Source organism: Somniosus microcephalus, chromosome 6 (genome assembly GCF_052327205.1).
Source record: "Somniosus microcephalus isolate GS21.2 chromosome 6, FLI_Smic_1.0, whole genome shotgun sequence".
Classification (NCBI taxonomy): domain Eukaryota; kingdom Metazoa; phylum Chordata; class Chondrichthyes; order Squaliformes; family Somniosidae; genus Somniosus; species Somniosus microcephalus.
The window spans coordinates 152,987,961-153,008,063 of NC_140992.1; the positions used below are offsets into that span (position 1 = coordinate 152,987,961).

At 50.8% G+C, this 20,103-nt stretch overlaps 1 pseudogene; it reads right to left on the bottom strand.

Moving 5' to 3' along the window:
* Positions 1-14,244: 14,244 nt before the first annotated feature.
* On the bottom strand, positions 14,245-14,539 carry LOC147116127 (large ribosomal subunit protein eL33 pseudogene; annotated as a pseudogene).
* Between the last annotated feature and the right edge of the window lie 5,564 nt (positions 14,540-20,103).

Below are 20,103 nucleotides of genomic sequence, written 5' to 3' on the forward strand. Positions count from 1 at the left end.
CCGGGGTGGCAGAGGTCATTGTGGCGGGTCCGCAGCCTATCAACTTGCGCGTTGGTGCATGTACCTCGTGATAGAGCATCTGGGGGCTCATTGAGTTTCCCGGGCCGGTACAAGATATCGTAATTGTAGGTGGAGAGTTCAATTCTCCACCTCAAGATCTTGTCGTTCTTGATTTTGCCCCTCTGCTTATTATTGAACATAAAAGCAACTGAACGCTGGTCAGTGAGAAGGGTAAATCGTTTTCAGGCCAGGTAATGCCTCCAGTGTCGCACCGCTTCCACAATAGCCTGGGCCTCCTTTTCGACAGAGGAGTGTCGAATCTCGGGGCCCTGGAGGGTCCTTGAGAAAAAGGCCACGGGTCTCCCCGCCTGGTTAAGGGTTGCAGCTAGGGCGAAGTCGGATGCATCGCTCTCCACTTGGAAAGGGATGGACTCATCCACTGCGTGCATTGTGGCCTTCACAATATCACTCTTAATAAGAGTGAAGGCTGCACACGCCTCTGATGTCAGGCGGAAGGAGGTGGACTTGATGAGGGGTCTGGCTTTGTCCGCATAGTTGGGCACTCACTGAACATAGTAAGAGAAAAACCCCAGGCATCTCTTCAGTGCTTTTTGGCAGTGGGGGAGGGGGAGCTCCATAAGGGGGCGCATTCTGTCGGGGTCGAGGCCAATGACTCCATTCTCCACTACGCAGCCGAGAATGGCAAGGCGCGTGGTGCGAAACATACATTTCTCATTATTGTATGTTAGATTCAGCCGCTGGGCCGTACGGAGGAATTTCTCTAGATTAACGTCATGGTCCTGCTGGTCGTGGCCGCAGATGGTGACGTTATCCAGATAGGGAAAGGTGGCCTGCAGCGCGTTCTGGTCAACCATCTGGTCCATCTCCCTTTGGAAGACCGAAACCCCGTTGGTGACGCCGAAGGGAACCCTAAGGAAGTGGTAGAGGCGGCCGTTTGCCTCGAAGGCAGTATACTGGCGGTCCTCAGGGCGGATAGGGAGTTGGTGGTCTGCTGACTTAAGGTCAATGGTGGAGAATACCCTGTATTGCGCAATCTGATTGACCATATCTGATATGCGGGGAAGAGGGTACGCGTCCAGCTGAGTGTACCGGTTTATGGTTTGGCTGTAGTTAATGACCAGGCGGTGTTTATTGCCGGTCTTAACGCCTACAACCTGGGCTCGCCAGGGGCTGGTGCTCCCTTCGATAATGCCCTCCTTCAGGAGCCGCTCCACCTCAGAGCTAATAAAAGCTCTGTCCCCGGCGCTGTACCGCCTGCTCTTGGTAGCGATGGGTTTACAGTCGCGGGTGTGGTTAGCGAACAAGGGAGGGGGGGAGACTTTGAGTGTGGAAAGACTGCAAATGGTGCGTGGCGGGCGATTTAAAAGCTGTTGGTTGCAGACTGTGAGTGGGGGGAGGGGTCCACCGTATGCCAATGTGACACTTTTAAGGTGGCACTGAAAATCCAACCCTAGCAGAACGACAGCGCAAAGACGGGGCAGGACAAGAAGTTTAAAATTTTTATATTCTGTGCCCCTAACCGAAAGGGTCACCACACAGTAGCCGCCGACGTCCGTTGAATGGGACTTGGACGCCATAGAAATCTGATGGCACGTTGGCAGGACCGTGAGGGAGTGGCTACGCACCGTGTCGGGGTGAATAAAACTCTCCGTGCTCCCGCTGTCAAACAGGCAAGTAGTGGCACGGCCGTTTACCGTACTGTCCATCATGGACCTGGACAGATGATGAGGGAGAGCTTGATCCAGCGTAATGGAGGCCAGTGTATGGCTGAGTGAGCCGGTGTGGTCATCAGACGAGATGGTGGTCGAGTCCAGAGACAAAATGGCGGTTGAGTGCGGCGGGCAAAATGGCGGCAGCCATGATTCCGATCCCCACGCGGCCGGAGGTGCTCAAAATGGCGGATAAGATGGCTGCCCCCACAGTTCACACGTGGCGCTGCTGGCGTTCGCGGGTTTCCCTCTGCAGGCGTTGGCGTAATGGCCTTTCTTCCCGCAGCCAGAGCAGGTAGCGGTCTTCGCCGGGCAGCGCGCTCTAGGGTGTTTTAACTGGCCACAGAAATAGCATTTTTGGGCCTGGTTACGGGACATCGCTGCAGTAGTTGGTACCGGGGGCGGTGGTCCCAGTTGATTTCGGGACATCGCTGCAGTAGTTGGTACCGGGGGCGGCGGTCCCATGTCCCAAGGTCGCGATGACCATGGCGTGGCACCGTTACGTGAGTATGCTTTGAGGTTTCGGTGGGCCGCATCTAATGAGAGCGCGAGGGCTACGGCCGTCTTCAGGTCGAGCTCCCTGCTTTCGAGCAGTCTCTGCCGGGAGTAGTCGGACTGGAGGCCCTTAATGAAGGCATCACAGATAAGTCCCTCCACGTGTGCCGCAGCCGATACCGCCTTACAGTCGCAGTCCCTGCAGAGTGTCTGTAACGCCCGTAAAAATGCCTCTACCGATTCCCCCGGTTGCTGCCTGCGGGATCCCAGGAGGTGTCTGGCGTAAATCGTATTCACTGGGCGCGTGTATTGCCCTTTTAGCAGGCCGAGAGCCGCCATGTACGTAGTAGCGTCCCGGATGAGTGTATATACTTGAGGGCTCACCTGGGCGGTCAGAACTTTTAATTTGTTCTCCTCTGATATCACGGCGGAGGCTTCTAGGAAGGATTCAAAGCAGCTCAGCCAGTGTTCGAAATTGGTAGATGAACCCGCCGCTTGAGGGTCGAGGTCCAGGCATGCTGGTCTGAGGGCTCGCAGCAACGCCTGCTGTTGTTGCTGTTGTTGCTGCTCAGGTGCCGACATTTTAACTTTAGTTAATAAAATTGATACGCTTATCAATTAATCCATAAAAAGCGATGAATTAGGATGGTAATGAAAAGGTTTTTATTAATGAAAGAACAGAGCATGCCTCTCGTGGACGACTGGTTCCAAGAAGGAAGTGGGTTGCCGAGCAGTCACCTTTATACCAGGTCATGTAGGCAGAGCCATGGGTGGAGCCAGCTGAGGCATGCATTGGTACACAGTGAGTAGCAAGAGGTAACAATGTGCAATAACGATAACAGTAGTGAACAACAGTGAACAACAATGAAAATGATAACAGTGGTTTACCACATGTGCATTTGTGTTGTTTCCTATTATAACGCCATTGGGCGAACTGCGCGAGACCTGCAGGTTGCTGCGTGGCTGTGTGGCCGTGCAGCTTAATGGGAACATTGCTTGGAGGTGGTGGTGTTCTCATGCACCTGCTGTCCTTGTCCTTCTAGGTGGAAGAGGTTGTGGGTTTGGGAGGTGCTGCCGAAGAAGCTTTGGCTAGTTGCTGCAGTGTATCTTGTAGATCGCAGATTTTCTTTCCAGTTTTGAAGAAGGGTTCAACTCAAAACGTCAACTCAGATTTCTCTCCACGGATGTTGCCTGACCTGCTGAGTTTTTCCAGCATTTTCTGTTGTTATTGTAGATGGTACACACTGCAACCATGGTGCGCCAGTGGTGGAGGAAGTGATTGTTTAAGGCAGTGCATGGGGTGCCAGTCAAGTGGGCTGCGTGGTCCTGGATGGTGTCGAGCTTCTTGAGTGTTGTTGGAGCTGCACTCATACAGGCAAGTGGAGAGTATTCCATCACACTCCTGACTTGTGCCTTGTAGATGGTGGAAAGGCTTTGAGGAAGCAGGAGGTGAATCACTCACCGCAGAATACGTAGCCTGTGACCTGTTCTTGTTGCCACAGTATTTATGTGGCTGGTCCAGTTAAGCTGCTGGTCAATGGGGACTCCCAGGATGTTGATGGTGGGGATTCGGTGATGGTAATGCCATTGAATGTCAGAGGCGATGGTTAGACTCTCTCTTGTCGGAGATGGTCATTGCCTGGCACTTGTGTGGCACGAATGTTACCTGCCACTTATCAGCCCAAGCCTGAACGTTGTCCAGGTCTTGCTGCATGCGGGCATAGACTGCTTCATTATCTGAGGAGTTGCGAATGGAACTGAACACTGTGCAGCCATCAGCAAATATCCCCACTTCTGACCTTATGATGGAGGGAAGGTCATTGATGAAGCAGCTGAAGATGATTCAGCCTAGGACACTGCTCTGAGGAACTCATGCAGCGATGTCCTGGAGCTGAGATGATTGGCCTCCGACAACCACAACCATCTTACTTTGTGCTAGTTATGACTCCAGCCAGTGGAGAGTTTTCCCCAATTCCCATTAACTTCAATTTTACTGGGGCTCCTTCATGCCACACTCGGTCAAATGCTGCCTTGATGTCTCTCACTTCTCTGGAATTCAATGATTGGACCAAGGCTGTAATGAGGTCTTGAGCCGAGTGGTCCTGGCGGAACCCAAACTGACCATCGGTGAGCAGGTTATTGGTGAGTAAGTACTGTTTGATAGCACTGTCGATGACACCTTCCATCACTTTGCTGATGATTGAGAGTAGGCTGATGGGGCAGTAATTGGCTGGGTTGGATTTATCCTGCTTTTTGTGAACTGGACATACCTGGGCAATTGTACACTTTGTCAGATAGATGCCAGTGTTGTAGCTGTACTGGAGCATTTTGGCTAGAGGCATGGCTAGTTCTGGAGCATAAGTCTTCAGCACGACAGCCAGGATATTGTCACGGCTCATGGACTTTGCTGTATCCAATGTGCTCAGCTGTTTCTTGATATCATGTGGAGTGAATCAAATTAGCTGAAGACTGGCTTCTGTGATGGTGGGAACCTCAGGAGGAGGTTGAGGTGAATCATCCACTCGGCACTTCTGGCTGAAGGTGGTTGACGTAATAAAGACTCACTACGCACTTGGTTGTACATAAAGCAAGGCTTTAATCGACTTGTAACAAAACATGGAGGTCTAGTTAGTAGTCACTAGCTTCCTGTTTCCAGATTGTCTCTGGCCAAGGTGGGCCCACGCCTGAGTATTTATACTCCTCGGACGGCGCCCTCAGCTGGCCGTTCAGTAGTACTTCCTGAGTTACTTCTTGTAGAAGTTGCGATTTATGACAGTGGTTGTGACTATATAAGTGTGTGTATGCATGTGAATGTGTGTGAGTATATGTGAGCGGGCATATGTATGTGACTGTGTGTATATGTGAGTGTATAAGTGTGTGCTTGTGTATGTATGTGTGCGAGTGTGTGTGTGTGAGCATGTGTATGTGAGCGTGTGTGTATGTGTATGCATGTGTGCGAGTGTGTGTGTGTGAGCTTGTGTTTGATTGTGTATGTATGTGTGTGAGTGTGTGTGAGCATGTGTGTGAGTGTGTATGTACGTGACTGTGTGTATGAGTGTGTGAGTTTGCGTGTATGTGAGTTTATGTGTGTATGTGAGTGTGCTTGTGGTTTTGTGAGTTTGTGTGTGTGTATGAGTATGTTTGAGTGTATGTTTGTGAGTGTGTGTAAGTGAGTGTGAGTGTATTTGTGAGTGCATGTGTGAGTGGCTGTGTGCGAGAGTGTGTGGTGTGTGTATGGGAGTGTGTTTGTGAGTGTGTTTGAGAGTGTGTGTGAGTGTGTCAGTGTCTGTGTGTGTGTGTATGTGTGTCAGAGTTTGTGTATATGAGTGCGTGTGTGTGAGAGTGAGTGTGTGTGTGAGTGTGTGTGAGTGTGAGTGTGTGAGTGTGTTTGTGAGTGTGTGTGAGTGTGAGTGTGTGTATGTGAGTGTGTGTAAGTGTGAGTGTGTGTGAGTGAGTGTGAGTGCATGTGAGTGTGTTTGTGAGTGTGTGTGAGTGTGAGTGCTTGTGAGTGTGTGTAGGTGAGTGTGTGTGAGTGTCAATGTGTGTGAGTGAATGTGAGTGTGTTTGTGAGTGTGTGTGAGTGTGAGTGCTTGTGAGTGTGTGTAGATGAGTGTGTGTGAGTGTCAATGTGTGTGAGTAAATGTGAGTGTGCTTGTGAGTGTGTGTGTGTGTGAGTGTGTATGAATGTGTTTGTGAGTGCGTGTGTGTTTGTGTGAGTGTGTGTGAGTGTGTTTGTGATTGTGTTTGTGAGTGTGTGTGAGTGCGTGTGTGTGTGAGTGTGTATGGGTGTTTGTGAGTGTGTGTGAGTGTGTTTGTGAGTGTGTGTGGGTGTTTGTGAGTGCATGCATGTGTCACAAGGTCACAAGGAAATTGGTGTGCTTCAGCAGCTTTCTACCTCAGTGGATGAAAGTACTCACACTAAAATCAAAATTAAAATAAACCATATCATAATCATAATCAACATTATTGTCATTGTTAGTGCACAAGTGCAGTACAATGAAATGTAGGCTTGCGACATTCATTTGGCTTGTAATACATTAACATAAACATAATAAAGTGCATTGGCAGATGTGCAGGCTTTAGAGTTTATTTGTGGAGTTCAGTAGGATGACAGCCCTGGGAAAGAAGCTGTTCCTGAATCTGGTCGTTCGGGTGCGAATGCATCTGTAGCGTCTCCCAGATGGCAGGAGGGCGAACAGACTGTGGCTGGGGTGGGTAGGGTCTTTGATGATGGTCAGTGACCTCCGTAAACTCAGAACACACAAAGAGAATGTCAGTCAGCATTGGAAAGAGAAAGCGAGTTACAAGTCAGATCCTCGACCGGAACCAGTCCCACTAGAATGTGAGATAAATGATGGGACGAATGGCCTCCCCCATGCTGTAAGGTTCTTTGGGGGAGACATTCGGTATCGCCCCGTTTGTGGAGCTAAAACTTTAAAAGTTGAAAAGTTAGCGCCAGGCGCTAATCATTCCCGCCTCCCGTGAAATTCAGTTTTAGCGCTCCAGGAGGGAAGTGGAGCGCTAAATCAAGCTAAAGTCTGAGAGCAGGGTGGCAGCGGCAGAGCGCTGAACAATTTTGAGCGCATTGCAAACGGCACTCTTTCATCACAGAGGCTGCTTCCCTTGCTTAAAGGGAAAGGCCGATGATGCTGCACAAGCTAGTTGTCATCAGTTCTGTTTTGCAAGGTGACCTGAGCGACTGCCATTACAGCCCCAAACACACTTACATAGCAGAGGGCTTGGACATCTTGCACCAATGAAGCAGTAAAAACTTTGCGCAGGCACCAGGCTGGTGCAAATAATAAAGGTTGCGTGAGCTGAAAAGCATTCCCTTTAATTACCGCTCCCAAAGCAGCCAGCCAAGTTCACAATGCCTCCTCTTGCTGGTGTTGTCAGCACGAGGCGATAAAGCAGGGGGCGAGAGTCAATTTTCCATCCGGGGCGATAACGGGGCACTGCGCACTTTATGACATCATGATCTGTGAGGCGCTAGAGGCCCAGGCGCTAAGAGTTAGCACCGGCGCTAAACCGGCACTGAAGATCGCAGGCGTCACTGCATTTGCCGTGCCTGGGCACTGAGAGTTAGCACCGGCAGTATACCGGCACTGAAGATCATGGGCGTCACTGCATTTGCCGTGCCCGGGCGCTGAGAGTTAGCACCGGCACTAAGCCGGCACTGAAGATTGCGGGCGCCGCTGCATTCGCCGTGCCCGGGCGCTGAGAGTTAATACCGGTGCTAAACAAGCACTGAAGATTGCGGGTGTCGCTGCATTCACCATGCCCGGGCACTGAGAGTTAGCACCGGCAGTAAACCGGCACTGAAGATCGTGTGTATCGCTGCATTCACTGTGCCCGGGCACTGAGAGTTAGCACCGGCAGTAAACCGGCACTGAAGATCACGGGTGTCGCTGCATTCACTGTGCCTGGATGCTGAGAGTTAGCACTGGCAGTAAACTGGCACTGAAGATGGCGTGTGTCGCTGCATTCGCCGTGCCAGGGCGCTAATGGGAGGCGCTAACATACCGAATATCACGGCCTTTAACTCTATGATCTTTTCCCACCAGCCACTGATTAATCTGCTGTGCACTCTCAGCCTTTTCTAATTTGATTACAGTTTTCCAGAATTCATGAATTCCTTTCTGCTTCTGAAATTGAAATAGGAGTACTTCAAAATGGAAGTCTGAATCTTTGATGTGTGAAGTGCTGTGCCAATATATCAAGTCTATAATGCCAATCTTTGTTGATGTATTGTCATCTGCAAAATAGAGAAGAATCGAGTATAACCATGATCTTTGTATACCAAGGTGCTTATGTTCTGCCGTGGCTCAATACCTCTAAGTTACGAAGGTTCAAGTCCTCCATGAGATTTCCGCACATAATCTAGGCTGGCACTCCAGTGCAGTGCTGAGAGAGTGCTGCACTGTCAGAAGTGCTGTCTTATGGATGAGACATTAAACCAAGGCTCCACTTGCCCTCTCAGGTGGACGCAAAATTCAAAGTATTGGATTTGCAAATTGACTGCCGTGTTTCCTACGTTTCTAAAGTACTTCATCAGCTGCAAAGCACTTCGGGATGTTGTGAGGTTGTGAAAGGCGCTGTAGAAATTCAAGTCTTTATTTTCTCAGATTGCACTGTTAGACATGGACTTTTCTCTATTTGGGAGATCAAAGTAGCTCAAAAAGACAATCATCACCGACAAGACTCATTCTAATATGGAGATGATGAACCGTAGTACAGGGTCTCATGTAACCTGAGTACATCAGCATCAGTCAATTCATTTGAACAGGAGTAAGCACCACAGCTCAAGCTCATTTAGGATCATGAGAGACAAAGGCCTAGAAATTCACTTTGGGGCGGCCAGCTCGCTCGCGCCCAAAAGTTAGCGCTGGGCGGGGAGGCATTAGCGCAGATATTCGTCTTCTGCGCCCCAATTCGGAAGCGGGCGCTATACCAGGGTGTGCCCGCCTCCGCTTGGGGCGCTGCAACTGAATATCGGCGAGCTAGTTGCCGCAGCGCTGCCCGCAGCGGAGCGGCAGACTGCGGTACAGCAGGCCTTCCTCCCTCTCTTAAGGGGGAGGTGCCTGCAACAACTGGAGCCCCGATCGCGAGTGCCGGCAAAAGAGCCCGGCACAACGGAGAAGTGCCGGGCTCGCGGAAAGCAGCCTATCAATGCCGCGGGGGGGTGGTGGAGGAGGCCGGGGAAGGAGGTGCGGGCAGGCGGCCACCGCAAAAGTGGCCGGCCGCACCTTCCGCTTTAAAGCGCCCCACTAAGGCTGCAGGACGGCCCCGTTTTCTGGTCGCTGTTTGCGGCCGCTTCGGAGGAGGCGGGCGCAACTAAATATGGGGATCGGCGTGGTTTCGGGGCGTTACCGGGGCACCGCGCACACCGATGACGTCATCGGTGCCGGCGCAGCGCTAACGGATACCGCCGCCCTTAACGCTGCACTCAATTTCCGCGCTACCAACCCCGCCGGCGCAGAAGACCTCTTTAGGCGCTAAGTGGGCGCAAGGCCCACTGAATTTCTAGGCCAAATACTTTTAAAATTCCGTGCTGTGATGTGCCTTGGGTTTGCTGAGATTTAGTTTTCATAGACTCATACAGCACAGGAGATCATTCAGCCCATCATGTCTGTGCCGGCTCTTTGGTAGAGCTATCCAATTCCCACTCCCTGCTCTTTCCCCATAGCCCCGCAAATTTCTCCTTTTCAAGTATGTTTCCAATTCCCTTTCGAATTGAATATACCTGTATTTATACGCTTAAGTATTTTCTATCTCGCCTCTCAGAAGGTCTATGTTAAGCTAGTCACCTACGGCCGCGGCCATTCTCTGATGCTGTCACGGTGACGGGGAGTCAACATCATTAAGAGAACCATTTGACCAGCTGAAACCTGCCAAAACTGTGAAGCAGTGAAACCAGGGGTGATGGCACCTCCTGGTGGTGAGCTGTGGTGCTGTAAGAGTGGAGCAGCGATTTCAGCAGCTGCTGTAGCCTGGTGCAGTAAGCCAAATACCAGGGCTCACTTTCTATATGGGAAAGGGGCTGGCACCCCAAGAAATGCAATGTGTGCTTTCTAAAGTTTGCCTCTCCACGACACAAGCCTGTTCTAAAGGTAAGAGGCACCCTTGAACAGTCCCATTTGTTTTCTATGTCGAATAACATTGGGACTATACTTTGTCTGTAACGTTGTCTTTGGGAGCGATATATGAAACATGTTAAGAGAGTTGCGCCACAGATAAGATACTTTAGAAGGGCTCTCTATTAATGAGGGAGCCCTATCCAATACATGTTAGTGTGCATCCAAAGTGGCTCGATGTCACTGTGGCGGTGCTGTAAGAATTCGCAATAATTTACAGTTCTGAAGATTCATTTTTGATCAAAGAATCCCTGGGCGATGTGCTTTTAAATTTTCAGGGATAAAAATGGCTGTCACCACATGGCCGAAGACAAAGGACAATGCTTTGTTTACAAAGCAATTGAATGCTATTAGCATTTGTTTGTATATCGAGTGGATACATCTAAACTGCAGAAGAGACTTTTGCACCTTGAATGGGAATCGTTCAAGATTTGAATGGGTTTTAAATCACCCAGCACTGGACAATAGAGCAGTTGTATCTCCCTTTTGTTTCAGCCCAGGAAGCTCCGGAAGACACATTAACCCAGTCTAACCACTTTGAGTTAGCCAATCACAGCTTTCTCTTGTGTATTGGACCCTTTTGGGTGGGGAATTTTGCACACAGCCTGCAAGGCAGGACGGGAGGGGCTCACCAGATATAAAGGAGGGCTGAGCAGCCAGCTCGCTCTCTTGACTCTCTCTTGACTTCCTGGGACCATAGGTGAGCTCTCTCTCTCTCTCTCTCTCTCTCTCTCTCTTCGCTGGACCACATGTGAGCAGAGTTTCTGACTCCTCAACAAGGCAACCTAGGAGGAGTTAAGGGGGGATGGTGATTTAAGGGAATTGCTAAGATTGTTTAAATAACATTGTAGCCACTGTATCCCTCGTTTTCAACATCTGCAACCCCCCTGTTAAGCAATTTTCCTGTAATTACTGTGCTCGTGTGGGATAGTTTGATATTTTGATTATAGTTCTTTTAGTTAAAAAAACTTGATTTTTTTCTCTCATCCAAACTACGTGTCTGTTTTAATATCAATAATTATAAGCCCTGCAGTCAGAACTGGAAGGTGGGGTAGCGATTCGAAACCGCTGTTTTAAAATTGGTTTTATTGGAACTTTAAACCAGTTTAAAGAAGCCCCAACCCTACAGTACCACCGGTTGTACCTTACATAAAGACACATAATTCCCTTTAACTTACCTTTTGGGGCTGTTGTCCTTTTAACTTACCTGTTGGGGCCATTGCCCCTTTAAGACGCGCCCTAGCGCGCTGACGTCACAGCACGTATGACGTGATGTGCGTGCGCCAGCACAGCCCGGCCTCCCGACTTCGGCCTCAGCGGCCAGCGACGCAATGACGTGCATCACGTGACGCCCTAAGCGTGGGAAACGCGAGCAACGTGATGACGTCAAAACACAAACGCGATGACATCATCACGCTCCCCACAGGACTGCGAACTCAGTCCTCGTGGAGTCCCCGCTGGGACAAGACCTATACCACGGTGCTCCTACAGTCAGTCATCTTACCTGCCATCTTACCTGATGTAATTAGTCTGTTCCTGTAAATAAACAACTTGTTAATAGTTCGTCGAAGTCAAACTCTCTTATTTAGTGGAGATCTACACGAACCGCTACATCACTGAGAATGTGTTGCGTTGAGGGCTGTTACACGATCCAGGAGGATTCATTGTGAAGCATGAAAGCAGAGCTGAACAGACAGTGTTGAAGTGACGGGAACTCTTCATCTAATGGGTATAAACCAATGGGGAACCCAACAAGCTTGGACTTCAATTACTTTGTTTAAAACTTGAGCCTGAGTTGATATATATCTGATTCAGGCCCTTTACACCGTGTTCACATGTTACAGGGTACATGCCTCTGAGTCCACAAGCATGACCCTGACCTTCTGGTCGCCTGTTATTTTAATTCTCCACCCCTCTCCCACTCTGACCTCTCTGTCATCGCCCGCCTACACTGTTCCAATGAAGCTCAACGGAAACTCGAGAAACAACACCTCATCTTCTGATAAACACATAAGAAATAGGAGCAGGAGTAGGCCATTCGACCCCTCAAGCCTGCTCCGCCATTAAATATGATCATGGCTGACCTGATATTGGCCTCAACTCCACGTCCCTGCCCACTACCCATAACCCTTGACTCCCCTATAGTTCAAAAATCTGTCTATCTCAACCTTGAATATATTCAATGTCCCAGCCTCCACAGTTCTCTGGGGTAGAGAATTACAAAGATTCACGATCCTCTGACAGAAGAAATGCCTCCTCATCTCCGTCTTAAATGGGTGCCCCCTTATTCTGAAACTATGACCCCTAGTTCTAGATTCCCCACGAGGGGAAACATCCTTTCAGCATTTACCCTGTCAATCCCCCTCAGAATCTTATATGTTTCAATAAGATCACCTTGTAGGTATTCGTGTTGACCTCTGAGGGCGAATGCCTACTAAATAATTAAGTTCGACTTCAGATGAACGATAAATAAGTTGTTTAATCACTTGAACAGATGAAATACAACAGGTAAGCTGGCTGGATGCAGGAACACCGCGATGTAGGTCTTGCCCCGATGGGGACTCCACGAGGACTGAGTCCGTAGTCCTTGGGAGAGCGTGATGACATCATCACGCTCAGTCGCGTTTTACCGCTCTTCGGGTGTCACGTGACCACGTCCTGACGTTAGCGCGTTGGCCCGTGCTTGGGGCGGTCACGTGACCCGTGCTGATACGTCGGCGCGTTCACCCAGTGCGGAGGCTGGCCGTTGAGGCCGAAGTCGCGAACGCGGGAGCAGGAGCTGGAGGCCGAGCTGAGCCGACGCTTGCCGCGGGGGATCACGTCGCTCATGTCTGCCGGCCGATGCAGCCGAAGTCGCGGTAGGCTGGGCTGTGCCGGCGGCCGTCGCGCGTAAGTCACATAATGCGTGACGTGACGTCAGCGCACTAGGGCGCGTCTTAAAGGGGCAACGGCCCCCACAGGTAAGTTAAAGGGGCAACGGCCCAAACAGGTAAGTAATACACGTACAGTTAGGTTAAAGTGAATTATATACATTATATGTGTAAGGGACACCCGGTGGAACCGCCACATGCGCCCCCTCAGAATTCGCATTAAAGAAAGTCCAAAGATGAGATGGTCTGACGAGCAGGTGGTCTCAGTGGGCGTGCTGTCTCGACTTGGCGGGCGAGGTCTGAAGATGCTGGTCATAAGCGGATCCTTACGCGCGTCATGGCGAATAAAACGTATCCGCCAAGCGAAGGACCGTGGAGACGTGCGACCGCTGCAGCCCGTGGTTCGAACAGGCGCCTGGGCGAAACAACGGGCCGTGTCATGGAGGTGGACGATCGTACCTGGTGTGCCGTAACGATGATGGCGGTTGATGGTCAGGCGGGCGATATCAAAATATGCTGGCCAACTCATGGTGGCTTGCAAGCCAGGCAGGCGCGGATTATGGCTTTGTTGACGTTAGTGAAAAAGGAAAAACACAAAGTCCCCAGTCTGACGAAACCTGCAGGAGACTGGAACGCATGGGACGGTGCGTGCCGTAGTGCTACGACAGCAACACAACAGAGAGTGAAGATACAGGGAGTTGTAACTCGTCAAAGAATACTCTAGTAGTTGTTTACATGTTTCCTTGGGTGTTCGACTGTAAATAGCAAGGATTGTCCCTTTTTCGTTTTTGAATTTCTGATGCTTCGAAGCTGTTAGGAGCTTTTTGGATGATAGTAGGACTAAAGGTTAACTGGCCCTGCGTTGAGCCTCATTTTTTAAGTCCTCTTCACTGATGGGAGTGGCCAAATCGAGTTCTTCATCTGGAAGGCAATTGGAAGAGCCACTGTCCACACAGTGATGCAACAATTTTACCCCTTGATTGCCCCTGCCAAAGTGTTTGAAACTAAAAACTGGTGAGGCAGCAACATTGAGGAAGCGATTGAGCAAGGGGGTGTGCATCTTGAGCTCCATTTCTGACTCTTGCTCTACTTGTCTGTTGAGGACTGGGCTATCAATCACACGCATGTCAAAGGCAGATCCTAAAAAGGATGGTTTGTGAGTCTCGTTGGCCGTAGCGATGGTGTAAGGAGGCTGAGCTGTGGATTCATTCCAATATTTCCCAATCAAGCCAACCTGAAGGATTCACTGAGCGAGACTGCCATGTAGTTGTTCTTTTGGGCAATTAATGTTCTGTGTGTGTCTTCCGAAGAAAATGGTCACCTTCATTGCATGAAATCACTGAGAGGCTTCCGGGAAACGCCATTTCATATAGTAGAGCGGACAGTAGTCAGCGGTGATGTCTCATCTCAACATTACATTCAACTCTGTGCCTTGCGGTGCCAAAGGAACTGGAAATTAACCAGATAGAATAGGAAACATTTTCTATGTATTGTCAATTGACGTGCAGCTGTGCTTCAAATCCTTGATGGGTACAGCTTCGCACGAATCCTGTGCCCCATAGCCCTGGTAGGCAGGTTACTGCTGGGCTTGGCATGGACCATGCCACTGTTTCAATGAGCGCGAGTCTTGTGTGGTTTACCACCAGGAGTGACAGTGCTGTTCTTTGCTTTGTAGACATAGGCACCTCTCGTGCCCAGGTAAAATTCTGTTTCCTTGCGGCAATAAACCCCCTCAATCTTCAGGAGAGCAGTGCTCTCTTTGGTTTTGAAAGCCTCGTTTATAGCCAGTAAACATAGTTTTGCAGAACATATGGATATTACAAGGCCTGATATCAGCAATGAAACAGTAGAAGGAATAGTAACCTGCTTTCAGAAGGTTTTCTGTCAATGTTCCAGTAGGAAGGCTATTCGTTCGGCACTTGTCCGGTCGTGAAAATCAGAGTGCAGGCTTTTGACCTGCTGTAGCTTAAAACCTGTTTCTAGCACGTGCTCTATGGAGAGGAATCGCCTCCGGACCCTTGTGCTGAAGGACGAGAGAAATGGTGGGATGGACCGGGTCGTCGTCGCTTTCGGTGGGGGGAAACTGCCGGAAGGGCAGCAATGCTGCTTGTTGTTGCTGTTGACTTAGTGAAACTACTACCGAGAAGGCGGCACGCTTCTCTTACTCGCCGGCAAGTATGATAGGTAACACAACCAGCAGGCCGACGGGCTGGTGCGTCGTCGGCGGGGAACGAGTCTTCGAGTTGCACAAGGGGTGGAGCCTCGTGGCTTGCGAGGGTGAGTCCTCGTGGTATCCCCGCCGGGCGCGCTCCGATCTTGTGGGCCTGAACATGCTGTACCCCGCGCTTGGAGAGATTTATACTTGCTGTTGCGTTGGACGTAGAGGCGACTACGGGGACGGAAAGCAAATGCATGGCCTGCCCCCCGTCGCTACTCCCGGCGAACTGGACTTATACCTTTACCAAGCAAGAGGGCGATTGTTTCTCCCTGAAGTGCGGCAGCGACAGCGAAACGGCTGGTGCTTCCATGGCGTGCTTCTTTTGTGAAAAACGTTCACAAAAATCGAGGTCCAGCTGCTTTTTTGTTTTGTCCGTGAAAAACGAGATCACCTCCAGGCTGCGCTTCCCTTGCGAATACGTTTGCAAACACGGGGTCACCAGGTTCAGGCTGCGTGCTTCCTCTGTGAAAACCATCCACGGAGGCGGTTGTTCGTCGGTTGTTCGTCGGTCGTCGTCTGAGGAGACGAGGTTCAGGTTGCGCGTTTCTTCCGTGAAAAACGTTCACGGATACGGGGTCACCAATTGTAGCGTTGGAATTGATGAGCTCCCGTACTCACGTCGTTGGGTCACCAATTGTAGGTATTCGTGTTGACCTCTGAGGGCGAATGCCTACTAAATAATTAAGTTCGACTTCAGATAAACGATAAATAAGTTGTTGAACAGATGAAATACAACAGGTAAGTTGGCTGGATGCAGGAACACCGCGATGTAGGTCTTGCCCCGACGGGGACTCCACGAGGACTGAGTCCGTAGTCCTCGGGAGAGCGTGATGATGTCATCACGCTCAGTCACGTTTTCCCGCTCTTCGGGTGTCACGTGACCGCGTCCTGACGTTAGCGCGTTGGCCCGCGCTTGGGGTGGTCACGTGACCCGCGCCGATACGTCGGCGTGTTCACCCGGTGCAGAGGCTGGCCGTTGAGGCCGAAGTCGCGACCGCGGGAGCAGGAGCTGGAGGCCGAGCTGAGCCGGCGCTTGCCGCGGGGGATCGCGTCGCTCATATCTGCCGGCCGATGCGGCCGAAGTCGCGGTAGCCTGGGCTGTGCCGGCGGCCGTCGTGCGTACATCACGTAATGAGTGACGTGACATCAGCGCACTAGGGCGCGTCTTAAAGGGGCAACGGCCCCTACAGGTATGTTAATGGGGCAACGGCCCAAACAGGTAATTAATACACGTACAGTTAGGTTAAAGTGAATTATATACATTATATGTGTAAGGAACACCCGGTAGAACTGCCACAACCTCTCATTCATCTAAACTCCAATGAGAATAGGCCCAATCTGCTCAACCTTTCCTCATAAGACAATCCCTTCATCCCAGTAACAACCTAGTGAACCTTCTCTGAAATGTCTCCAATGCAAGTATATCCCTCCTTAAATAAGGAGACCAAAACTGTACGCAGTACTCCAAGTGTGGCCTCACCAACGCCATGTACAGTTGTAGCAAGACTTCCCTACTTTTATATTCCATCCACCTTGCAATAAAGACCAACATTCCATTTGCCTTCCCAATTACTTGCTGTACCTGCATGCTAAACTTTTTTGTTTCATGTATGAGGATACCCAGATCCCTCTGTACTGCAGCATTCTGTAGTATCTCTCCATTTAAATATTTTGCTTTTCTATTCTTCCTACCAAAGTGGATATCCTCACATTTTCACACATTATAATCTATCTGCCAAATTTTTGCCCATTCACTGAACCTACCTATATCCCTTTGCAGACTCTTTGGCCGTGATTTTCCCAGGCCCGAGGAGGTGTGTTTGGAGGCAGAACGATTGGGAAAATGGCAAAAATTGAGTGCGGATTCAGAACCCACATCCAACCCGCCTCCGTGCAATTTTGCCGGACGCGGGTTTCATGGGTGCAATTCGATCCCACCTCCATCAGTCGGGAGAGGTGGTTAAGACCCTTAAATAGTGGTTAAGGGCCTCTATAATGCTATTTTGACAGGCCTTTGTTATTGTACCATATTTTCTAAGTGTTGTACGGCCCTCTTATGTAAAGGAAAAGCCATAATTCAGAAAAATACACCATCCTATGAACAAAATTCTGACTATATTAAAACATGATAAATTGGGGTTAAAAATCTAAAAAGCCTCAACGACACAAGCTGTAAACAGAAATACAGGCTTCTGAGATAAGATGAAGTGTTAACACAAAAGTTGTAAACACCACACAAGCTTTTGAAATGGGAATTGATTGTTAATACTAAAACAATGGCCCTATTGAAGCAAACCATTGGAGTTTCCAGAAAGTCTGCAGTTTGGGAGAAACACAGTAGCAATGCCCAAGTAAAGTGTTAAAAACTTGGGGCTAGATTTTCAGTTGCTTGCGCCAGCAGTTAGCGCCTTAAGAGAAGTGATTTTCGGGCGCTATGCGTGTAGCGCCTGGGCGCAGCGCAGTTTGCGCCCCGCCCCAAATTAAGTTGCCCGTTAGCGCCGGCGCAAAGTTTAGCGGCCGCCCGGATGCGCGTGCAGAAAATGACGTCACATCCTCGTGCAACGCCCTTTGGCCGCCCTGATTCCAAACTTCAGTCGGACCGCCCCATTGTGCGGCTGGCATCCAGAGCGTTTGTAAAATGGAACGCAACACACCCTGGGGAGCGCAAATTAAAGAGCACTCCTCCTGCACTATATACGGCACTCTGCATGTGTTGTGTGGAAGGATCCAGTGTGTGGTTGTGAACGGTGTATTTATGTTTCCGGACTCCTCCTCCTCCTCCTCCTCCTCCTCCTCCTCCTCCTCCTCCTCCCCCTCCTCCTCCTCCTCCTCCTCCTCCTCCTCCTTCTCCTCATCATCATCATCATCATCATCTTTTCCCCCCCAGAATCTGCCTTTGAAAAAAACACATGCACCCTTCCCCTTTAAGAGCTCACTGGCACCAGAGTGTCTGCCGTGCGCTGCGCCCGAGCTCGGGTGTTGCGCTCTGCACCGCCGGCTTAGCGCCTAAAGATAGTAGTGGAACGCCTCTTTTAGCGCTCCACCAACCTCTTAGGGCGAAGCCACTGAATTTCCGGCAACAGGGCGCTACTTTGGGGCGGGCGCTAACTTCGGGCGGGCGCTAAGGTTAGCGCCCCAAAACTGTCTATACTGAAAATCTAGGCCTAACACTTCAAACAGAAACACAGAGGCCTAGAAATTCAGTGGGCCTTGCGCCCACTTAGCGCCTAAAGAGGTCTTTTGCGCCGGCGGGGTGGTAGCGCGGAATTTGAGTGCAGCGGTATTGGCGGCGGTAGCCGTTAGCGCTGCGCCGGGACCGATGACGTCATCGGTGTGCGCGGTGGCCCGTAACGCCCCAAAACCGCGCCGATCACCATATTTATTTGCGGCCGCCTCCTCCGAAGCGGGCGCAAACAGCAACCAGAAAACGGGGCCATCCTGCTGCCATAGTGGGGCGCTTTAAAGCGGAAGGTGCTGCCGGCCGCTTTTTCGGCGGCCGCCTGCCCGTACCTCCTTCCCCGGCCTCCTCCACCACCCCCCCCGCGGCATTGCCGGCTGGTTTCCGTGGAGCCCGGCACTTCTCCGTTGTGCCGGGCTCTTTTGCCGGCACTCGCGATCGGGGCTCCGGCCGTTGCAGGCACCTCCCCCTTAAGAGAAGGAGGAGGCCTGCAGTACCGCAGCCTGCCGCACCACATCGGGTGGCGCTGCGTCAACTAGCGCGCCGATATTCAGTTGCAGCGCCCCAAACGGAGGCGGGCACACCCTGGTATAGCGCCTGCTTCCAAATTGGGGCGCAGAAGACGAATATACGGCATGCGCTAATGCCTCCCCGCCCAGCGCTAACTTTTGGGCGCGAGCGAGCTGCCTGCGCCCAAGTGAATTTCTAGGCCAGAGGCCTAGAAATTCAGTGGGCCTTGCGCCCACTTAGCGCCTAAAGTGGTCTTTTGCGCCGGCGGGGTGGTAGCGCGGAAATTGAGTGCAGGGTATTGGCGGCGGTAGCCGTTAGCGCTGCGCCGGGACCGATGACGTCATCGGTGTGTGCGGTGGCCCGTAACGCCCCGAAACTGCGCCGATCCCCATATTTATTTGCGGCCGCCTCCTCCGAAGCGGGCGCAAACAGCGACCAGAAAACAGGGCTGTCCTGCTGCCATAGTGGGGCGCTTTTAAGCGGAAGGTGCGGCCGGCCGCTTTTTCGGCGGCCGCCTGCCCGCACCTCCTTCCCCGGCCTCCTCCACCACCCCCGCGGCATTGCCGGCTGGTTTCCGTGGAGCCCGGCACTTCTCCGTTGTGCCGGGCTCTTTTGCCGGCACTCGCGATCGGGGCTCCGGCCGTTGCAGGCACCTCCCCCTTAAGAGAAGGAGGAGGCCTGCAGTACCGCAGCCTGCCCAACCGCATCGGGTGGCGCTGCGGCAACTAGCGCGCCGATATTCAGTTGCAGCGCCCCAAACGGAGGCGGGCACACCCTGGTATAGCGCCCGCTTCTGAATTGGGGTGCAGAAGACGAATATACGGCATGCGCTAATGCCTCCCCGCCCAGCGCTAACTTTTGGGCGCGAGCGAGCTGCCCGCGCCCAAGTGAATTTCTAGGCCAGAGTCTTTAAAAACCATGTGCCTTTGCTAAAAGTAACATCAAATGAAACAGAAAACACAATTATATATACAGCTGATTGAAGTAGCTAAGAAATGCATGGAACTCCCTGGTTGAAGTGGTTTTTATTTACATGTTGTAAAAGGTACACAACAGAACACTTTGAAAATATGATTTCAATAGATGACACCAAGCAATCACATTGTGTTTGTGTTGAACTTGGAACACATAGGAGGCACGATGTCTGATTATAACCAGTTAAGCCAATATTAAGAATTGAATGGAAGCCCTTTGATAAAAATGGCATCAAATAGATACGTAAGTTATAACCATTTATTTATGATATGTTTTGAAATCCTATACAGCAGACAGGATTCTGAGAGTTGGCAGCGTAAATGACAGTAAGAATTGAAAAGAATTCAACAAAGTATGACTAGAGATAATTAGCTTACATCAGCAGAAAACTTCAAAGGATATACCACTGAAAAAAGGGTATAAAAATAGGAACTTTCAAAGAGAAAGTCAGAAGTCGCTGGAAAGGACAAGCGATTCTTCACTTCAGAGGCAG